At 41.3% G+C, this 23,448-nt stretch overlaps 1 protein-coding gene across 1 annotated transcript in view; it reads left to right on the top strand.

Moving 5' to 3' along the window:
• The window catches only part of TTC29 (tetratricopeptide repeat domain 29), a 359,710-nt gene that overhangs the window by 322,863 nt on the left and 13,399 nt on the right, over positions 1-23,448 (top strand). The gene's annotated exons all lie outside the window — the stretch shown is intronic.

Genomic DNA, 23,448 nt, shown 5'->3' with positions numbered 1-23,448 from the left:
TTACTCACTCATAAGACTCAGGGTCTGGCTGTCTTATTTCTTTGTAATATTTTTATCATTTGGAGATAAAAAGTCAAGTACAAGTGATGTAATAGAAGCAAATGATACCTGTGTCTGAACATGAGGGAAAAAGGGTTCTTGTATACATTGAATCAATGAGTTTATTCTGTCAAAAAAATGCAGTTTTTAAAAATTATTGGTGATTTTTTTTTATGGTTAGCAAACTGCAGCTAGGCTCAGAACTTACGTTCAGTAGCCATCTCAGAAATAACATTTCTCAGGATAGCTGAGGTTGAGCGTGTTGTGGGTATGATACATTCAGACTCCATGGGAGAGGATGAAGGCTGTATCGCTCTTGAGTAGCCCCTGGAGGTTAGCTTAGAGCAGCAGTACAGCTTTGGAGGAAGCTGTCAGCCCTCTGGGCTACAGGGATATGCTGTTTTTAATAAGTACATTGCACAAGACAGTATCGATGAATTGGAGTGTGTTTTCTCATAAAAAGGTCTCTTGAAATATAGTGATTAATAAGTTCTAATGCCAGATAGTTCATTTCTAAGGTGCATCCTATGTTCAAATTAGCAAACAGTCTTAGTGTATGGCTTTATTCAGATGAACAAAGCCTAAACAAATTAAATTCTACAGATGGGCAGTTTGGCTCAGTTCCTTTTTCCCTATTCTGAATCCCAATTCCCTTGTGTTGCCAGTCATGAAGGGGTTGGAGAGATGGAGTTAAATTCATCCCAGTCAGCTATGTATTAATAGTGTCAGTTCTCTCTAGCTAAATACTATTTAACCTCAATAGTTAGTGTAATGTTTCTAGAACAAAATTTAACAGGGAGTTAGCAGATAATGTACATATAAACATTCATCTTCCATACCTCAGAAAGAATAAAGATGCACATTGAAAAATTGCTTTTCTGAATATATAGTCTGTATGTGGAGCAGTCTTTGAGGTCATTGTATATGACTTCCACTTTCAGTTCTCATTTTAGTATTGTTTCAGAGTAGCAGCCGTGTTAGTCTGAATCCACAAAAAGAAAAGGAGTACTTGCGGCACCTTAGAGACTAACCAATTTATTTGAGCATAAGCTTTCGTGAGCTACAGCTCACTTTATCGGTTGCATGCAGTGGAAAATACTGTGGGGAGATTTTATATACACAGAGAACATGAAACAATGGGTGTTACCATACACACTGTAACAAGAGTGATCAGGTATGGTGAGCTATTACCAGCAAGAGAGCTGGGGGTGGGGGGAGAACCTTTTGTAGTGATAATCAAGGTGGGCCATTTCCAGCAGTTGACAAGAACGTGTGAGGAACAGTAGGAGAGAGGGGGGGAAATAAATATGGGGAAATAGTTTTACTTTGTGTAATGACCCATCCACTCCCAGTCTTTATTCAAGCCTAAGTTAATTGTATCCAGTTTGCAAATTAATTCCAATTCAGCAGTCTCTCGTTGGAGTCTGTTTTTAAAGTTTTTTTTGTTGAAGAATTGCCACTTTTAGGTCTGTAATCGAGTGATCAAAGAGATCGAAGTGTTCTCCGACTGGTTTTTGAATGTTATAATTCTTGACATCTGATTTGTGTCCATTTATTCTTTTACGTAGAGACTGTCCAGTTTGGCCAATGTACATGGCAGAGGGGCATTGCTGGCACATGATGGCATATATCACATTGGTAGATGTGCAGGTGAACGAGCCTCTGATAGTGTGGCTGATCTGATTAGGCCCTATGATGGTGTCCCCTGAATAGATATGTGGATACAGTTGGCAATGGGCTTTGTTGCAAGGATAGGTTCCTGGGTTAGTGTTTTTGTTGTGTGTTGTGTGGTTGCTGGTGAGTATTTACTTCAGGTTGGGGGGCTGTCTGTAAGCAAGGATGGGCCTGTCTCCCAAGATCTGTGAGAGTGTTGGGTCGTCCTTCAGGATAGGTTGTAGATCCTTGATGATGCGTTGAAGAGGTTTTAGTTGGGGGCTGAAGGTGATGGCTAGTGGCATTCTGTTATTTTCTTTTTGGGCCTGTCCTGTAGTAGGTAACTACTGGGTACTCTTCTGGTTCTGTCAATCTCTTTCTTCACTTCTTTCAGGAGGTGGGTATTGTAGTTGTAAGAACGCTTGATAGAGATTTTGTAGGTGTTTGTCTCTGTCTGAGGGGTTGGAGCAAATGCGGTTGTATCGTAGAGCTTGGCTGCAGACAATGGATTGTGTGGTGTGGTTTGGATGAAAGCTGGAGTCATGTAGGTAGGCATAGCGGTCAGTAGGTTTCCAGTATAGGGTGGTGTTTATGTGACCATCGCTTATGAGCACCGTAGTGTCCAGGAAGTGGATCTCTTGTGCAGACTGGTCCAGGCTGAGGTTGATGGTGGGATGGAAATTGTTGAAATTTTAGTTTTGGTGATGGTGAGAAAAAGAAAATGACATCTTGTATATCTCACAGTTTTCACATTTCTGTTGCTTCTCCTCTCAGTCAATTAACCACTAAAAGTGTTAAGCCTTTTTACTTGTCAGGTAAGTAAACACATCAGGAAGTTATCAGATAAGTACAGCAGCACATTGTATTACTTACTTAGAATGTCCAAAGCAAAACTCAGTTACTTGCTGCCTTTGATCGAACAATCTAAATCATATAATACTTAAACTTAAGATGAGATGAATAAGAGTATTTTTCATTTTCTATTTCATAGCTTTTATGAGTTGTAAAATTTTATAAGTCTGAGATCCATAGCCATGACTCTGAAGTGTGTGTTGGATTGGTTGGTGTGGTTGTAATTAAATAAGCCTGTTGAACTTGCTGAACGTCACTCATGAACTGATCTACAAGACTATGAGATTTCCTAGAATTGTGTTTTCATGAGTATAGATGTTTTGCCAAAAATGGAGAATGAGGTTCTAGTTGTTTTAGAGTTGTTATGAGTGGAGATTATACAGAGGTATATGAGATTGATGAACAGAGATCAGAGAGACCAGAACATGAATGAGGGCAGGAATTAGATCAAAGACTCTAGAGAAGCTGAAGAGAGACAAAGGCTTTGTCTTTACTGCCAAAAAATGTAAGTTTTTACAGTGAGATAACTAATGCATGTGTTAACTTTCTCTCTGTAAGATCTTGGTGGAGACAAGGCTCTGTAGTCTTTTCCATGATGTAGTTTGACTGGCTCAACTACGAGTGGGAAGATACAGTGCTGACCTCACCAAAAACTACATGAGCCCTAGCTCCTAGAATTTTACAGCAAGATAACTAATCCATATTAGTTATCTTGCTGTTTAAACAAAAAACAAAAAAACAACTATTTGGGCAATGAATATGTATCCTGAGAGTGACTGAGAGGAATATGGAGAAGTAGTTCCAGTATTGCCAAATGCAAACATTCAAAAATCTTGAGTAAGGGCTCAAGAATCATGAGATTGTCTGTCTTAAAAACCATGATCTTTTAAAAAAGAAATTAATTTGGGTTCTTCTTATTTGCCACCACATTTTTTTAAATCTTATCCTTTCGGATGCACTTGGGTCCCATTTCTAATTTTTTGCTGAAACCATGAGGGATAAAAGTTTTGAGGTTTTTTAAATGCAAGCTAAGATTCTCACATAGTCTCATGACTCCAGGAGCTGGGGCTTTAAGATAAATGTCAAATATTGTGAGATTTATGAAAAAAGTTTTGAGAGTTTGCAACAATCAGAGAAGTCCATGCATAGCAATATGGTCCAGGTCAGAAGGCACTGAGGAGTGTGCAGCAGAAGACCTGACCTCTATTCTTGCCTCTGCCACTGACTTGCTGTGTGATTTTAGGCAAGTCACTTCACCTCTCCATGCCTCTGTTTTCCCATCTGTTAGTTAGATTAAGATAATAACACATTTCTTGATAAACTGCCTTGATGTCTATAGATGGAAATGCTACAAGAACTTAGTATTTATTTATTTATATGTTCTTTACCATGAATTACTTAAGAGCAGACCAGAGCTCACTGAAAATTTAAGGCCAAATTTTCTGAATTTGGGTGTCTGCAGTTAAGTACTTAAATCCATATGTAGGCACCTAAATTAATGTGGCATGATTTTCAGAGGTGCCTATCACCCACAGTTGAAGTCACACTGATTGTATAGGTGTCTAGATATGGATTTAACTGCCCAAATGTAAGCACCAAGTTAAAAAATGTTGGCATTAAGTTATAAATTTAGACTCCCAAGTAATGTCCATCGCAGTCACAGATTTGAAGAACTTTGACCAGTTCTGTCTTTTGTTGCCAGTGGACAACATTTTGTCCAAGGGTATTATGCAAAGAAGAATCTAGGAGGGCAGAGATTTATGTTGGGTGGATATTTTAGCAGTTTCCTTTGCCAATGATACATAAGTTGCTATGGAAGGAAATTAATGTAAAAAAATGCTTGCTAGTAGACTCAGTAATGGTGAAAATTAGGTACACAGTAGAATTTGTTAAATATGTAACTTAAAGTTTATACAGTGCTTCAAAGATGTAAATTGCCGTCGTTCTGAGTATGATACTCCGCTATAAATGTGCACAGAAGCATGCACATCTACCAATAGTCCTAATATTAGTAACTTTTAAAAGTGTGTGTTAATCCTCATATTAACACCTGAAAGTGAGGTAAGAAAAAAACCTTCTTGTCCACAAAGTAAAAAGGTAATTAATTGAATTGAAAAGATGTATTTTCTGAGCAACAAACTAAAATCTACAGTATTCTCTTAAATGTGCAGCAAAAGAATAAACTTGTTAATAGAGTAAACTTTCCTCAAGGATTATGTATTTAACAGTATACCTTATCTAGGGAGTTGATTCTTTGTTTAATGTAAGTAGCACTGGGATCACAGTGAAGAGAAGGCTAGCCTCCTTTGCTGTCTGCAGAGTAGATTGCCTTAAGAGACATTGAGACCAATAGAGAAAAAAGAAATTACACTGATCCAATAGATATACTGCTGAGAGGTTTCTATTATATTCCTTCCTCAGACATTGTACCACCATTAAATTCACACTTTCAAGCTCTGGGAATCAGGCCAGCATGACAGAGAAGTTTGGCTAAAATGAATCTACTATATTAGTTTTTGTGAAAATGATTAAGCTCTGTGGATTCAAGATCAGTACTATTTTTCAAGCAGTCATTGTTTTGAAGCTAGGCAAATAAACCCTAATATAAGAGAGAAAATGAGAGAGACAGAGATAAAATTGAGTATCAGAGTAAACATACTACCTGAATACATGATCTGAACTAGAAAACAACCAAGGTCACTTGTTTGGCACAGTAAAAAGAAAAAAGTGCTGTCAGGCAAATATTTGTTTAAAAGAAGTATTTTAAGTATACTGCCCATCAAATAAGCATAATTATAATCAAAATTCTTACAATGTTCACAAAAAATCCTAAAGGCAATCGGCTGCACTCAAATTAGTAACTCAGATAAATCACCACTAATTAGCTAATATAAGACAGCAAGTGGTTTTGAGCCCAGAGACATTCCCTGGTTATTTAAATTATGTATATTACACTACACCAAAAATAGATTAAGTGAAAGGGGAACAACAGACACAAGTTTATAAAAAATAAAACCAACCCTGTTTAGGGCTAATGCTCAACTAAAGTCTCCTGCAACTCCCAGATCCTACCCAAAGGAATACAAGACAGCTTTGACACCGCCTCCCCCACCCACACCCCTCGAATAATATAATCCAGTTCTGTGCAGCTCTTATTTCAACACTGATTATGCATGTGATGAACAAAAAGTATGAATTGAAAGCTTACTTGAATATATTTGTGCTAGAAAATTTTAAGATGACTAGAGGATGGACTGAGCAATAATCATGTTTTTTTTAAATATATATATAATTGATGATGCAAAGATAGCATCAAAATACTAGCACTTTAATCATAAATACAGGCCAACATTTTCATATTTGAGTGGTTGTGGTAGGCACCTAAATAAAACTGGCCTAATTTTCAGAGGCACCCTAGCTTCCACTGACATTCATGAGAGCAACAGGTACTCAGAAGCTTTAAAAGTAAGATCACTTTTATTTAGGTGCCTAAACAGAAATTGCATCCGATGAAGCGAGCTGTAGCTCACGAAAGCTTAGGCTCAAATAAATTGGTTAGTCTGTAAGGTACCACAAGTACTCCTTTTCTTTTTGCGAATACAGACTAACACGGCTGCTACTCTGAAACCTAAATAGAAATTTGTGTGCCTAACTTTAGTTTGGAACTTGGAAATTTTAAAATAGTTGGGTAAATCTTTGCACAAGGTTTGCACAAGGGTCACCATTAACATGGTATGCTATCCTCAGAAAATGAGGAAATTAACTCAACACTTTCATCACAAGATACTGCTGCCCATAGTGCTCATGTCTGGTGATCACTTACAGTCAGGTATCAGCTATATTCTGCTGTGTTTTTTGCCAGCAAGGACAAGCCATTGCCATTATGTATCAGAGACAGCAAGACTAGCATGAGCATTTTTGTTTGTGTTTATGGCATCTTTGGGGTCTGGGAAATTGAACAATACTTGAAAGGAAAGGAAATCCTTCCAGGGACTACTGAATGATGTGCAGGTCTGGTAGTAATACTTACTTCGACTGCATACTCTTGGTGGTTGTTATAGCAATATGGTGGGGCAATTCAGCCTGTCCATGCTTTGTACATTAGCAGTGCACAGCACAGCTCACTACAATATGCTGTTTACAGAGGGCTAAGGCTGCACATCACATCATTCCCACTGCTGTTTCTGTCAGAACTCGTATCTGAAGTGCTGTGGGGTACATTACTGTACATTTCTTTTGCATACCTTTCTGTGTATTTCCAGTCCATCCCTCTTTTTTTCAATACAGGGAAATATGTGGTCTTCAGAATTGCTTTGCATGTGCATTGAAACATAGGTTTCTGTTAGTATAATATGCTAGAGGTTGGAGCAGACAGTATAGAAAAGAGTGAATGTTTAATTTTGCTAAATTCAGTGTTGTAACTCATAAATCTTGAAGCCCTTGGGAGTGGTGCCTGAGTACAGTGAGAGTAAAAACTGAGTGCCAGGCTATCCCCACTCCTCCTATGTTCATATAGAGGGCACAAAAGTTGCCAACTTTCACATGGTAAATAAGCACCCCAACTTTCACATTAAGCCAAAAATCAAGCTAATCCCGTTTCAAAACAAGGCCAAAACAAACCAATCTCTAAGAACTCCATCACTCCATGTGACTAGATCCTCGTCCACCCCCCTCCCCGGCGTGCAGTCTGGGACTGTGGTGGGCCTGCAGTGCACCCTTGACTCTCTCCCCACCCTTACCTCTGTTTGCCGAGAGCTGATTAAAAAAAAGAAGCAACAAGCCCAACAAGCTACAAGCCAAATAAGCAACAAGCTAAAAACTAGCCAACAAGCAACTCACAAGCCAATTAAGCCAAAAAGAAGCCCAATTTCTGTGGAGTTTTTTTGCAGGTTTTGCATGTCTGATAGAGGGAACCCTTCCATACAGATCTTGCTTTTCCAACATAGAAGGGGAGACAGATGCTTCCACAGCAGCTCCCCCAACACTGGGCCCCATGGAGTTTAGCCCATGGATCCAAAGTCTGCACTGGGGAAGGGGACAGAGACTGGATGGGTCAGGGAGGAAGGGGGGGATGGAAGCCATTCACAGACTCCACAGCCTGGCTTTTTATTCTTTCCCACTGATTCCCTCGCCCTCCCTAAACACACCATTCTGAGGGCTGCTACCATGGTTCCATTGAGCCACAATGCTGGGAATGGTGTGGCAGCATGGACAGCCAGGGGATTTGCCAAGTTTGAAAACAGACCTGAACTTTGTTCTTTGTGGAAAGGAGATGTAACCCCACTCTTTTCAATGGAAGAGACAGACAAGCAGATTTCCTTCCCAAAAGTGCTCTCACTCAGGTTCTACCACAGGAGGAGACCGTCTTGGCCTGAGTAAGAGCTCAGAATATCACCTCCTAGGAATATAAAATATATATAAAGAAAAGAATGATTTATGTGAAGCTGATTAGAATGTGTGCATTAAGCTTATATCACTTGTGTTTTATTTCTAAAATATTTTCTGCATCAAATGTAACTTCCTCTGTTACCTTAAAAACATTTTTTCCAATCATGTTATTGAAGTACTCCACAGTTCAGGAACAAAGACCCAGACTTGTTGCTCAACCCATGTAACGGTGCCCTTTGATATCTTTTTTTGACGTTTGTAATAATGCTGTGACTACTGCTGTTCACAAATATTTTATTTATAAAAACTATCCTCCCCCAGGGCTGGTGCACATGATCTGCAAGCTGAAGGCTAGCCTGTAAACACCATTCTTTCTTGGAAACTGTACTTCTGTTTTTAACATCAATGGTTGGGCTGGGAGTTTCAGCACAGTAACTAGCAGTTTGCTCCCAATCTCAGTATATAAAGCAGAGGCTCTCTCTTCAAATAGTTATCCCATACCCTATCTCTTGGGGGAAATGACAGCATTGTGCTAGATCAATGTCCAGCCCTTCTATGACTGTTCTATCATGTTCAACTGTGGACAATAGTTGCATGAAACAAACCTGATGCTGCACATTAGCACAACAGAGAAAAATAATAAAGTTTTAGGGATGAAATTATAAATGGGCAATCATGTAAAAAATAATACAGTTTGAAAACTGTCATTTTTCAATAATTCTTAAAGGAAAGTTAACCAACCATTATTGCCTTGAAAATATAAAGATTAATTTGATGGTTTTAGATTACCAAACTCACAGAATTGAGGCAATAATCAAAACCTTTTCACAGCATTTAAGACAGGTGAGGTTACGCCAGACTTCATACAACCCAAACTTTGAAGGGTCCTTATGCAGCGTTTTAACTTGAGCCCATCTCTACAGTTTGGTGCTTCATTGTTACAATAGTACAAAATGTCACAGTTTTCTGTAAATTAATTTTTCAAGGCATAACCAATTAGGGTTACTAGTTACTCATGCTGTTTAGTTAAACACACAAACTACAAAGGAACAAATGTCCTACATACTATGATGAACCCTGTTCCAGCTGTACAGTCCCAATAAAACAAAGCTAGGGTTAATGAGACCTGAATTTGACCCAAATGTATTTGCTTGTCCATTCCTTGAATTCTTTCAGCCTTTACATTGTGGGAAAATACCACTGAGATTTTGACATTACAGATGTTGCCACTAGAGTTCAGAATAAAAACTCATTGTCATTGGCAGCTTGCGAGTGAAGTTACTATAATGCAGGGGTAGGCAAACTACGGCCCAAGGGTTGCATCCAGCCCTCCAGGCGTTTTAATCTGGACCTTGAGCTCCCACCGGGGAGCGGAGTCAGGGGCTTGCCCCACTCCATGCGGCTCCTGGAAGCAGCAGCATGTCCCCCACTCTGGCTCCTACTGCTTGAGGTAAGTGCTGCCTGGAGCCTGCCCCCCTGTCCCAGTCCCATGCCCCAACCCTCTGCCCCAGCTTTAATCCCCACCCTCTGAATCCCTTGGTCCCAGCCCGGAGCACCCTCCTGCACCCCTAACCCTTCATCCCCAGCCCCACCCTAGAGCCCACACCTCCAGCCGGAGCCCTCCTGCCCTCCCACACCCCAACCCCCAATTTCATGAGCATTCATGGCCTGCCATACAATTTCCATACTCAGATGTGGCCATCGGGCCAAAAAGTTTGTCCACCCCTGCTATAATGTAAGATAGATGTTCTTAAATTATAATAGCATTCAACAAGTTGCTGTAGGCGAGCAGGAAACAGAGCATCTGAAGAACTCTGTTTTGCTAACAAACAAAATCTTCTTTAAATAACTTTAGAACACTCAAAAACAGGGAAGTTTGAGGATTTCCACTTTATGCTACCCCCAGACAAAAGCAACAATCTTCATTCTGACTAAAAGCAAATGAAAACAGTCTCAGACTTTTCAAGATTACGGCCTAGCACACCACATACAGGCACTTAAGCAGACTGCAGCACTTGCAAGAAGATCTGGAGAACAGTGAGACACTATTAGAAATATGCTGAAAGAAAACTTACCTGGACAACCTAAACTACAATTGGTTGTGACAGGGGTGTCAAATTCAGAGGATAAATCCAAATTCCATGTTTCATTGTGGTCTGTGAGCTGGGGTATAAATTCAGGAATATGTCCCCTCCACAATGCCCAGTGGAATGCCACTGACCTCATTGGGAAGTTTTCACAGAGATCAATGGTAGAATATGGCCTTTATGTAGTAACTAAATTATTATGTAATTCATCGCTCAGTGAGAAAATCCTCTGTCCTTTATGTCCATCAGTTTCTGCCCTTTGTTTCACTTCCTTCCCTATCGTGCTTTTTCTTTATCCCCCCTGTTACCTGTCTTTGGGAATCTCCTCTATTCTTTCCTCTGCATTTCCTTCCCTGCAAGGACTCTCAAAACCCAGTGCTGTGGGCTTTGTGCCCTTTTCACCTGCTAAAATTATCAGCAATTAAATGGTTACATTGATAAAGATATATCATTGGGATTTAGAGTAGTATTGCAATGGAATATCAAACACATTTTCAAATATCTAGATTTTGATTTTTCTGTTGGATTTGTTAGCATAAAATATGTGTACAACAAAAGATAAATACCTAGGGCCTGTCCCAAAGCCCACTGAAGTCAATGGCAACTGATTATTGTAATAGCCTGGTCCTCAGGGCATTTGGTGCCTGGTGCAGCTTTGAGAGAGGGGACTGCAAAGGTGGCTTGCAACTGCCTTTTTGCATCAGTGAAGCTTGGGAGAGAATGTAGGGCTTCTCTAAGGGTATATGTACACTGCAGTCAGAGGTGTGACTGCAGCACATGCAGACCTACCTGAGCTAGCTTTATTCTAGCTAGCACAAATACCAATGGCAGTGATTCTCTGCCTCCACAGTGACAGGCAGTTGGAGATTACACTGCTCCTGCTCCTTCTATTTCTATTTTTTCCCTTTTGGGGGGAAATGATAAGCAGTTTTCATATTTCAGGCTTCTTTCCTTCTCCCTGGGTCAGTCTTAGCCAGTCTGGTGGTTTAATCCAGCCTAAGCCTCTGCTGCAACGTCTACCTGCCAGTTCCTCTGCCCCTATACAGGTATGGCAGAGCAGCCAAGAAAGCACCAGATCAAATCCAAGTGGTTCTCCATTTGTGAGGCAGCCTTGCTGGGTGCAGCAGATGGTGCATTGTGCCCCAGCCTGTACCCAGCCAGCCAACCTTAATGCTGTCTTGGGGCTATGAGTGAGACAGACACGTGGGATCCCCTATCCAGCAAAGCAGCCATGTTTCCAATGTGGGAAGAAAAGGACCAGGAATCTCAGCGTACTACAGGAAAACACTGTAAAGATGTGGAGGATTCCAGCCAATTGACTCGGGGTGAATCCCAGGGGACCCCTGGAGAACAAAGAGGGAAGGCTTGTGGGTCCACAGATCTTCCCTCCACCCCCGCCACAAGTCTTCAAGTGAGTCTGAGTGCCCTGGGAAAAGAAGGACGTGCTCTTAAACAGCCACCCTTCTTCCCAATTCAACCAGAAGGGTTCTGATCACGAGTCCCACCCCTAGAAGGAATGAGAGCTAGAGGGGGAGGAGTCAGGTAGAACTTTCTGAAGGGCTGCAGGTCTTATGGAAAGTAAGTTGCAAAAGACCTTACCAAAGCCACAATAGAGCTCTTATGTCCACAAAGCACGCAAAAATAGTTGAAAAATCATAAAAAGGGGAAGAAAAAGCACAGAAAATACAGAGTTATGAGTCCTCTGACTCTTCTTTCTCCTCCCCCTCCATCACTGGGGAAGACAAACTATCAGACTCTGAATCCAAACAAAACTGGAAGGAAACACAGAGACTTTTTCCCCCCTAAGAAGTTGGAGGCCATGTGTGGAAAGATTGTCTCTACAATTCAAATCCAACCCAAATGTGCTCTTGAGAGCAAGCCTCAGAGTAAATTTCTCCCATCAAAATCCTCCCCTAAAGCTGCAATCCCCCTGTACTCCTTCAAGGACATGATCAGGGACAAATAGAACAAGTAGTAAGAGCAAGTACATTAACAAAAATGACATCAGCTTCTACAAGGTACAGGAATCAAAGGCCTCTATCACTGAGGTACCACAGGTAGATGCCACTGTACCATTGTTAGCTACAGATATGCTCATTCCTTCAGAAGGGGCATTCTGCTGTAAGGATCCAACAGATAGAAAAGTGGAGGCCACTCTCATGAAGGACTTTGAGGCAGATGTGACCACCTTCAAGGCATCCCTTACAGCTACCTGCTTTGCAATGGCATCTCTCTCCTGGCTAGAAGATCTCAGAGCCCTAAAGAACAGAGGTCATCCTGATTTTGGCTCCATTTTAAATAAAATCTCCCTAGTAACCGCATTTGTAGCTAACACCTCAATAGATGTTATGAGGTTCTCAGCCAGGGCCATAGCCTCCAGTTGAGTAGCCAGATGCCACCTATGGCGCTGACCCTAGAAGGTGGATACTCACTCTAAGTAGGTCCTGTGCTTGGCCAAGTTCACAGGCTCTCTCCTTTTTGGAGAAAAGCTAGACAATGTGGTGACTGACAATGCAGCAAAATCCATGTACTCCTTCCCATGAGCACTAAGTACTCTCAGGAGGGAATACAGACCTACCTTGCAACAGGGATGCTTCCTTTAAGCCCTCAGCCTCACAGAGGCAAGAGCGAAGGGGCAACAGATTTTCCAAAGGAAAGGCATGCAGCTGAGGTTCAGGCGAAAGCCTAGAGGAAGTTCTGCCTCCCCACCTGCCAGCCAAAGACAGTTTATGACAAAGATCACATAGGCCTCCATCCAGAGCTGAAGTTTGGAGGTGGACTTTCCCATTTCCCAGAGCTATTGAGGACTTCAATAGCTCAGACATAGGTGAGAGGTTTTTTGCAGGAGTGGGTGGGTGAAATTCTGTGGCCTGCGTTGTGCAGGAGGTCAGACTAGATGATCATAATGGTCCCTTCTGACCTTAGTATCTATGAATCTATGGAATGGTTCACATCAGCCATGGACAAGTGGGTGAGGAAGCTAGTGAGCCAAAATGATAACTTGATATACCCCATCCATTCTTTAGCCAGTCTCCCATCTCCAATGATCCCATAAAGTGCAGTCTGGTCCAGAACAAAATATCTCATCATCTGAATATTGGAGTGATAGAGAGCTCTTTCTCAGAAGAAAGGTTCTGAAGCTCTGAAGAGCAGCACCTCCCCAACACCCCTCAGTTCATTCTCACTTCCCGTGGTTTGAGCCAGAGCATTCTGTGTGGTATTTAGCTCATGCTTTTCTTGTAACTCAGAGTGTTTTTTCTCTATTTTTTGTATATAGTATAATAGTTATACTTAGTAGTACCCTTAGCATTAGATTCATTAGTTTGATTATTTGTTTTTGCCTGGTATAATGCCTTCACTAGGTTTCAAGCACTGTCCCTCATGTAGGGTAGTCATTTCCAATAGTGATCTCCATACTTGTTGTTTATTGTGCTTGGGAGAGGGGCATATTAAAAGGGAGTGTTCCGTTTCCAAGTCCTTCAAAAGAGGATGCAGGTGGCTAGAGATTTATGTCTGAAGCAGCATCTGATGCTGCAATTCATGAGACTTCCTTTGGTATTGAGATCAGATCACCTGGCCAATTCAGTGCCACCGTGAGACTGACTCTTCTCCAAGAAGAAACTGTTTTCTATCCCCTGAGAAAAAGGACTCATAAAACTGACCATAGTCACTCTAACTCTCGGGGAGATTCATCATCCTCTTTTAAGGCTATGTCTACACTACAAAGATAAGTTGACCTGTATTAGGTCAACTTACAGCCATCGCATTAATTACTTCAGTGGCTGATGTCCACACTACCCTCCTTCTGTCAGTGGTGCACATCCTCACCAGGAGCGCTTTCATCAACTAAAGAGGGGCAGTGTGGGGGGCTGAGAGCCAGGGCTTTCAGCTCTACTCAGCTCCCCACCAGGAACCCAACTGTCCCCTGGGGCTTCTTGCCTCTGGCAGGGAGATCCATGCCGGGAGTCTGGACACCTGCCATGCTCCTGATGGGGAGCATGGAGCCAGAACCCCAGGGAGCAGCAGGACTCCCAGTGGGGAGCCCAGATGGCAGCCAAGCCAGTAGCCTGGGTGGCAGCCTGGCTTGGAGAAGAGACCAGGCAACAACCCGGGAGCTGGCTTTCTTGTCAATTTCATAGCTTCATTGACAAGAATGACAGCCAACAGCCAATGTAAGGAACGCAGTGTCTACACAGACACTGTGTTGCCCTAACTACACTGACATAAGCCCTACACCTCTCATTGAGGTGGTTTTACTATGGCAGCATAGCAGGGGAGTTACATCACCAGGGGCAGCATTTCAGTGTGTATACCTCCACTGTTTTGTCAAAAAAAGCTAACTTTTGTTGACAAAACTGTGTCGTGTAGACAAGGTCTAGGAGGAGTCCTGGCTGGTACCAGTATTCCTCAAATACTCAGGATAGAGCAGGGCTGTCTGTGTGTTCTCTGGTACCTAGACAAGATATTTGAGGCACCATACCATCAACTCCAGTACCATCTGTGGGAAAAGCCATTGAGTCCAGTACTGACAACATTGGTCTCACCATTGACCAAATCAACACTACCAGCTTTTCATATAGCTACAGATGTACTCTGCTTCACTGTGCTGGATTCTCCTGTGGTGACGTCTTCTGCGATCCCTGGAACAACTGGGTTGATTGCCTCACAATATGGGCTGCTGCAGGCTTTATCTCTGGCACCACTTAAAAATCAGGCTGCAGAGAAAAAATCCTCTCTCTGTGTCAGTACCGATCCATTGTTGGTGCCAGTTGCATCTTCAGCCCCGGAGACCATATTGAGATCTGGGACGACACAGCGCTATAAATACGGTACCATTAGGGTGACCAGACAGCAAGTATGAAAAATCGGGATGGGGGTGGAGGGTAATAGGTGCCTATATAAGACAAAGTCCCAAATATCAGGACTGTCCCTGTAAAATCAGGACATCTGGTCACCCTAGGCACCATCCTCTATTTTTGTATTAACATCTACTCCAGTACCAACTGTTAGTGGTGCCTCTATGACACTGCCTGTACTCCAAGGCACCTACTGGTTTGCCTTTGTTCGTATCAATGTGACCCACATACTAGGCTTCTAATTAATCAGGATGTATGATAGGTCCTCTAGGGATGGCTCCTCCATTTTCTTTGGATTGTTTAGAGGGTTCCTCCTGTTCAAATTCAGCATCATCTTCCACTTCTCCTTCTTCATCCAGACATCAAGCTCGAAAGTCCTTGTGACCTTCAGGGGATCACCATTGGTACTGATCTCGCAGTACAGATAGGAGGTTTGGTCTCGCAGTACAGATAGGAGGTTCATGCCCCACTTCCTACAGGCCACAGATATTATATTTGTTTCCTCAGTGGCATTTCTGGTACCCCGGTGATGTCCCTCAATCTCCAAGGGTTTGATTCCCAGCTCATTCCAAGACACAGTCACCAAACCCTCCCGCTATCTCACCTCCTCACCCAACTAGGCTGGAAACACATAGTGAAGTTGCTTCCTCTGAGCTGGTTCAATCTGAGCCTTTATTGCAGGAGCAAGCAGGATCCCAGCAGATCACAGTGGCCTCACTTCCCTCTATCTTCTTCACCACATTCACTGCAAAGATTTTGTGGCATTCCCCAGCTTCCTTACCACACACAGCGAAGCACATTAACAAGTGGTATTATGAGCGATTCACGTAAAAGGGGACTTGAACTAAAAGGCAGACTGACTCAGCAGGCACAGGGTCAACAACTCCCAAGTGGTGCCTGAATCAGGAGGTCTTCATCTAATCATGTAGACGTTCGGTCTCCCTCCAACTGACCTGTTCACAAATCGTATGAATGCAAAGAGACCAAATACTTCACCAGGGAGACAGTATCCAGATCCATGGGGACAGATGTCGTATCACACAGATGGCTTCAGGACCTCAGTTACGCTTACCCTTCCCACTCCTAGGGAAGGTGGTCCAGGAAGTGAAGTGAGAGCAGGCCACAGTAACACTGATAACTCCCCATTGGTCAAGGAGACATTGGTTTTCAGATAGACCTGAAATTGGATCCTCCACTTCAGCTTCTGTGGAGACTGGACATTCTCTTGCAAGGTCCTTTTCTCCATCCAAATCCAGCACTTCAGCTAACAGACTGGCTATTGAGTGGGAAGCCGTAGTATTGGTGGGCCTGTACTCCAAAGTCATCAAGACTTTGCTTTTGTCTATCGGATAATGGTGATACTAAAAGTGTTTTCCTCTATCTGATCCAGATTCAGCAGTTGGTGCCAAGGTCACGATGCCAATTCCAGAAATCCAAGAATTCCAGCCATTTTGGATTTTATCCAAGAAGGCATTGAGAAAGGTCTTCAGCCCAGCTCCATAGCATGTCAGGTGTCTGCTCCTAGTAGGGTTCTGTTTGCAGGCTTGCTGGCAGAAAACCGCCAAGTAACAAAGGTTTCTTAGAGTAGTCCAGCCAGCCAGGTCAGTGGTCAGACCACTTTCCGCTGCCGCTCACATTGAGAGCCTTGACATCCCTTCAGATCTCTGATTTCAGTGTTAGCATTCTGCCTAGTCATCAAATCTTTCTCTTTCTATGCTAACTTCCATAATCCTCCTTACATCTATTCACTGCTCGCTACTTCCCAGAAGTCCAGAATTCTAGAATACACTGGTCTGCAGAACAGAAAATTTCCTTCTGATAGTTTCCTTTTGCTAGCAGCATCTCCCACAATTCACCCACCCTAGATGTCTTATGAGCCAAAAGTCAGATACTAAGTGAACATGCCCATTTTGTTCATTACCTCTGGAGTATTTGTTAATATTGTTATACAAGTATTTTCACACCTTTGAAATAACTCGCCTGCAGCAAGTGGGAGGAAAGAGGGTGTGGTGTCAAATCTTTGATCTGCCTTCATGAGCTGCAGAGTGCAGGGAGCAGCCCAGATGTCTAGGATTATCAGAGATGCTGAGCCAAAAGGAAATTATTGGTAAGAAATTTTCCATAGTTAACTATAAGATCCAAAGAACTTTGGTTCAATGTGATCATCTTGGCAAAGCTCTCTGGAAGCGGAATTGTGTCGATGAGTCTACTAATAACTTTCTCTTGATCTCTTCAGTCTCCTTGAGTAAATTTTCCTTATATGTTTGTGAGACTTTTTCCTGGCTTTGGTTCATAGCTTGCAACATCACTGACTAATCCAGATAGGGAGTAAATATGCTCAGGGCTTTGGGACTTATTTCTCTTGTGAAGTCAAGCTAAGAAGTAGGCTAGTGCTCTTGCTGGGAAAAAACAACTACTGAGGGAATTTATTCTGCTAGCATATATTTTCTGTGTACCTGGTTTGTTTAAGCTGTTTTTTCAATTTCTTTTTCTGAAAAATTACATCTGTAGAAGAAAAGTACAAACCTACTTTTAACATGGTTGGTGTATTATATTGCATTTTAGTGGTAGCTTGAATCCAGGGTAAAAAATATCATCTAAAGTTTTAAAGAAAAACTCTTACAGAACAGAAAATGTTCAAGTACATCTTTCATTACATCATTCATGTTGTAATACTTTGTCATTTGTATTAATTATCAAAAATATTTATTGTTTAAACAAGAGTAGTCTCTCAAGTGTCCATCTGCGATCCCCACTTGACGTTTCATTGATAGCAGCATTATGTTAAATATGTCACTGAGTAATAAAAGTTAGCACTAGCACTTGTATAACACTTTTCATGTTCAAAACTTAACTGCAAAACAATTTCTATGGAATTATTCTATGGTAAGATTTCAGAGTAACAGCCCACCTTGATTATCATACACATTGTAAGGAGAGTGATCACTTTAGATAAGCTATTACCAGCAGGAGAGCAGGGTGGGGGGAGAGAAAACCTTTAGTAGTGATAAACACCCATTTTTTCATGGTTTGTGTGTATAAAAACATCCTCTGTATTTTCCACAGTATGCATCCGATGAAGTGAGCTGTAGCTCACGAAAGCTTATGCTCAAATAAATTAGTTAGTCTCTAAGGTGCCATAAGTCCTCCTTTTCTATGGTAAGAGAATATTTTGTCACAATCAAAGGAGTGGGACTTCACTGCAGGATCAAGTAGAATGCAAGAGGGTGGGTGGTGAGACAAAGAGCTCTCATTGAAAAACTATTATAATAATAGTTAGGACAAAACAGCTATTGACACAAGAAATTGCTTTCTATTTTAGAGTTTTGATCAGAGTCTAACAGTATTATCTGGTTTGAGTTTGTCATAACCTTAATGGTTTATATCCTATCCATATTCTAATTAAGAAAGAGTGAAGCACTAAAGTTCCTCTTCTTCCTGTCACAGAAAGTTAATTTAGAAATTTCTTGACCCAGACTCTTGTGGAGCCATGAGCAATGAAGCTCACCATGGTGATAAGAGTTATTTAAATTGATTCAAAAATCGCTCCTTCAGACTTACTGAAAATGGGATAGTATGAATTTTTGTTGTTTCAGTACCTGTTTTACTAGTATCTTCAGTCAGTACTGTTATGTGATTAGACCTCTTAATAATAAAGTCTCTTGTAATAATTATAGAACAAAATCTATAGTTACACTCTTGTCAATTTGAACTCCATTAAAGTCAATGGAATTAACCCAGATTGTGACAGATGTAACCAGGAGCAGAATCTGACCCTAAAATTCACTATTTACCAGTTGTGTGACTAAGTGGACTAAAATTTCAATCACCTAATTTAGTCCCTTTCTTTCTAAGATGATGATCTGATATTTTAAAATAGATGGACTGAGTCACTGCACGGTATCTCCACCAGTGCTGTCAGAACTCCTCTCTTGCTGCTCTGAGCTAGTCATTGCAATTAAAACAGCAACAAATTAAAATTGACCCTTGCTTCCCACTCCTCCAAAAGACACAGAAATTTAAAAATACCTTCAAAATATCTAATTTCATTATTGTGAAAATAGAGATCAATGGCAAAAAATCCACATCTTGTCAAAAGTGAGGCTTCCCCTTAGGCAGGAAAGATTGTGTGCTAAAGGGTATCCACAGAGTATGTGAAGTAATGGCCAAGAGCTATTATGAGTGGCATTTTAGGAATGTCTGTGTGTAGATGTGTATGTTTTATTTCACATTGTCCTCACCTTGCTCTGTAAGGATGACTGATAGCCTCACTTTGTGATTTCCTGGCTTTTAAGAGTGTAGTTTTATTTATTTTTTATGACCAGCCTCACACTTGTTAAATGTAATTTTTGCTTCATATAACATAAAAAAGCCCATCTGCAGTATGTTATCCCATGAATTAACAAGAATGACTGGACATAAGACAAGAAATCTTTTAAAAACATATGTTCACATTAAATACCTTGACTGTCTCAGTAAAGGGGGTCTTATGGGGTCATTTTTGATGAAGCACAAGTATACCATTTCTGCTCTTCTGAAATAGTTTTTTCAGGTTTATACTGAGCATGTATAAAGGCGTATTACATAAGTAAAGGCTTAGTTTGTACATTAGCATTTTATATCTTGGATTCTTACTAAATCCTTCCTTTTACCAACCTGAGCTGAATAGATCTATATTGATTTCTGCTACATGTGTTTATGGTGTTTATTTTGATATGTCTGGGATTAAAAACAAAATTAACAAGCATAATCAATTGTCTTAATGGTAAAAAATGGTGCTTTAGTACCCTTGGTTACATTCTTCTAGGGGGGAGAAGAGAGTGAAGGAGATGTTATAATAAAGGAATCGATTTATTCAATCACTGGGTATAAAAACATTAGCCCTGGGAAAGAGCCTTCCTCTAAGAGCTTTAGCTGCCCAGTCTCACTTGTGTGGCACAAAATGATTTGCATTTTTAGAGAAATTTCATGTCTTCAGTGAGCTCTAGTGAAACATGAATAAATTGCTTACTTTTCCTCTTTTTCTGACTTTATGAAGCTGAATCCATTAGGGGCTGAGCCGAAGTGTAATGAAATAAAGGCAACAGCTGACATGATGGAAACCCTGGATTAGGTTTCTTACTAGTCCAAGCTCAGCTGTCGTGGCCTACATGTCAAGTTAGTGGTCTTCAGGGAGGCTCATGAGTACATGTGGATATTTTTTTTAGCTACTACATTACAACTGGTCTCCAAAGCATCCAGAAATTAAATAGAGAAGCAAAGATTAAGAATTAGATAGAGACACAGCAAGCAGTTCACCAGAGAGAGTTGGAGTCAGGCAAATAAACCTTTCCAAGCTTGCTAACTCACTTCTGTCTGCTAGGCAGGCCTGCTTATGACCCACCTGGCTCCCTTTTTGCATACTGAGTTTATGTGATTGCTTAAGATGCATGTAAGAGATACTGCTGTTGATATTACTGAGTACATTGGCCTGGCCGTGCACTAAAGCAGTCCACAGAGTTCAGCACAAGGGAACATCACTCAGCTTGGGAAGAGGACTGTCAGAGATTACAATTTTAATTCTTCAGTGTTATACAGCTTCTGAGCTATTTGTTTTAGTTGGTGCCTAATCTGGCACTGGGTAAAATCCAAACTGGACCTAGAAGAAATGGAAGTAAGATTGCTAGCTTTATTTTTAATAAATGTGTTTGCAGATCAGAATGGGACTTTGCAATTGGGACACAGGCAAGTTTCAAGAGCTGTCTCTGTGAAACATCCATACTTCTGCTGTAACAAGTCTGGCTAGGAGACACTCAAACCTCAAAGCAGAAGCAGACATATTTGAAAGAAGCTTTAATTAAACTTTATTTTGCCTTGTGAATTTCAGGATGGGGTTAAATTATGGTTTGATCAGGACATGATGAAGAATGAAACAGACGCAGGATAGATTTTAAAGAAGAAAGCTGCAACTAAGGCTGATCATAAATTTTCCAACAGACAATTTTTCCATCAGAAAATGCTAATTCATGAAAATCTAAATGTTCCATAGGAACATGTCGATTATGACAAAATTTTGACAGAAGCCAGACAAAGTTCCAACAGCAACCTGCCTAGTTTCTTGTCAGCTCACACCTACCTCTGCCATTCCTCCACAGCCCAACCTACCCAGCCCCATGACAGCTCACCTAGCCAGGAACCCTGGAATCCTAGGCTCCTCAGCAGCTTACCTGGGAGACAGAGGAGGTAGAAGCAGGATTTTTTAAAGTTTACATTCCACAGGAAATTTTGCATTTACAGCTTGTTGTTCTGAATCTAAATTCTTTTTTTTTTTTTCCAGAAATGAGAAAATTTTCAAGGGCCGGAAACTCCAGTCCTTGCCCAGTTCAAAATGCAACTATATTAACTTCAAAGAGGGTTATTCCAACCCCCCCCCAAAAAAACACCATGCATTTATTTGAGTCCTGTGTTCGCTGAATAGCACATAACAAATATTCAGAGTTGGCCCCCTTCAACTAATCCCTAGAGTTCAACCCACCTCTGAATCCACTAGCCCTCTCCCTGAAAGGAGGGAGGGTACACAAGAGGAGTACTTTGGTCTTCAAGACTTAAGGTCTTCCTTCCTTCTTCAAGCAAACTCGGGCAAAGAAAGTTTGTGAATTATCTCCTGGGTCTCATTTTTACCTCTGAGAATTGGCCCCTGTAAGGTTCTTGCCCTCACTGGTTCAAGTTGCAAGGAAATTACAAACTCACTCACAACTCCTGTCCTTACTCTTTATTAACCTAAAACCAGGCCTCTAGGATACTGCAAGGAAGGTGAAAAAACTCACCAGAAATCCTGTCAATCTTGCCCTGATACGCTTTGCCAGTATTGCCCCCAAGGGAGAAATCCCTTCCTGATCCCCAAAACTGGTGACCTGGTCAGATGTACAGTTTTTTGGAAATAAAGTTCAAACTAATATAGGACAGGGAGGCTGGGACAGCACCTGCAGCAGAATGGCTGCTGCGTGCCCTGAAGGTTTCACATACACCAAAGGGAGGCAATCAAGTCAAGTCAGGCAAGAGGCCCCTCCTGCCTCCACTAGTCACTGGTAGTAAGTAGAGCTGGAGAAGTCTCTCCTCCTCCCACTAATTTCCTGTCCACCCAGGTACACTTTTTGTTCGACTTCTGGCTGGGAGGAAGGCCCCAGTGCAGACAGTCCCTTCCTCTCAGGACCGCAGGGGTTTTCTTTCCTCAGCCAGGCTGATCAGACCTCTGTCACACTCAGAGTGTTCTGTATGAGTTCCTATACTGCTGTCCTCACTATAGTATGGGACAGGTGGTGAGGGGTGGGCATTGCTTTTAAATTAAATAAATATATTTATTCACCTGCTGGACGTTTCTAGCGCCAACAATGTAATTTGTATGGCATAATCCAAAGAAAATGTTAATTGTTAGAGTAATACATTTTAAATAGCTAATAATTCTTTTGATACAATTTAACATATGGAGGGCCAGATCCTCATTTGATATAATTCCATTGATTTCAGTACAGCTGCACTATTTTACACCAGCAAAGGACATTTTTGGCAAAGCGTTTATTTTTAAATTCTATTGTTTGCTTACATGTTCTTAAAAATCTCTATAGTACTGTAACTTTCTACAGTAGCTCACAAACCACACGCTGACTGCTAATAAACAGAGCATCCATTTCCATTTTTCAGTGTACTCTTTTTCATGTGACTCTGTTTCTCATAAAAAGATCTAGATTGACTGGTCAGAAGGCTGGAGTCCTCTCTTTATCCACAGAAAGAGTTAAAAATGGGCTGTGACAATGTAAGCTTTCTCACACTGTCCCACCAATGTACCTCCACCCTGATCTAGAAGAACAGACCCATTAAATCCCAAAGTCTAGATAGACAAACCCAAACATTCTGTGCTGTACCATTAGACTAAACTAAGGACTTGCCTATCTTTTTAAAAGTAGATGCTGCAATGTCAGGTCTAATTAAGAGCATTGGGTCTAATCTCACTGTCTGGTGGGAAAATCAGCCAGGGAATCTTTCAGGTGGAAATCCCCACAAAGTTCACCATGCAGAGGTTTCTTACCTACTGGTCTGTCTGGGTGGCGGAGGATGCAGGGCCTGCCCACAAACATGGTTCTTGGTCTCCAGCATTTATCATTATTATTTATGTGTGTGTGTGTATTGCCATCGAACCTAGGACCCCAAGTCATAGACCAAGACCCTATTGTGCTAGGCACTGTACAGAGACAGAACAAAATGACAGTCTCTGGCACATGAAATTTACAATCTAAGTGTAAGACAAGAGATAACAGATAGATGGAGACAGAGGGAGCACAAGGAAACAATGAGACAATACTGGTGTGCCTGATAAGCAGTGGTCTCAGTACACTAGCTGCCTAACTGTTGTTAAGTGTTTTGTAGGCTTTAAGGCAAAGGAGAGTTTTAAGGAGGGATTTGAAGGAAGATAATGAGATAGCTTGCAGATGTTTACAGAGAGCTCCACTGATACATAAGGGACAGCATGGAAGAAACAACTCAATCTGTTTAGCTTAACAAAGAGAAAATTAAGGGATGATTTGATTACAGTCTGT

This window comes from Lepidochelys kempii, chromosome 4 (genome assembly GCF_965140285.1).
Source record: "Lepidochelys kempii isolate rLepKem1 chromosome 4, rLepKem1.hap1, whole genome shotgun sequence".
Classification (NCBI taxonomy): domain Eukaryota; kingdom Metazoa; phylum Chordata; order Testudines; family Cheloniidae; genus Lepidochelys; species Lepidochelys kempii.
The sequence above is the reverse complement of the archived record's forward strand: the minus strand, read 5'-3'. Positions and strand labels throughout refer to the sequence as shown.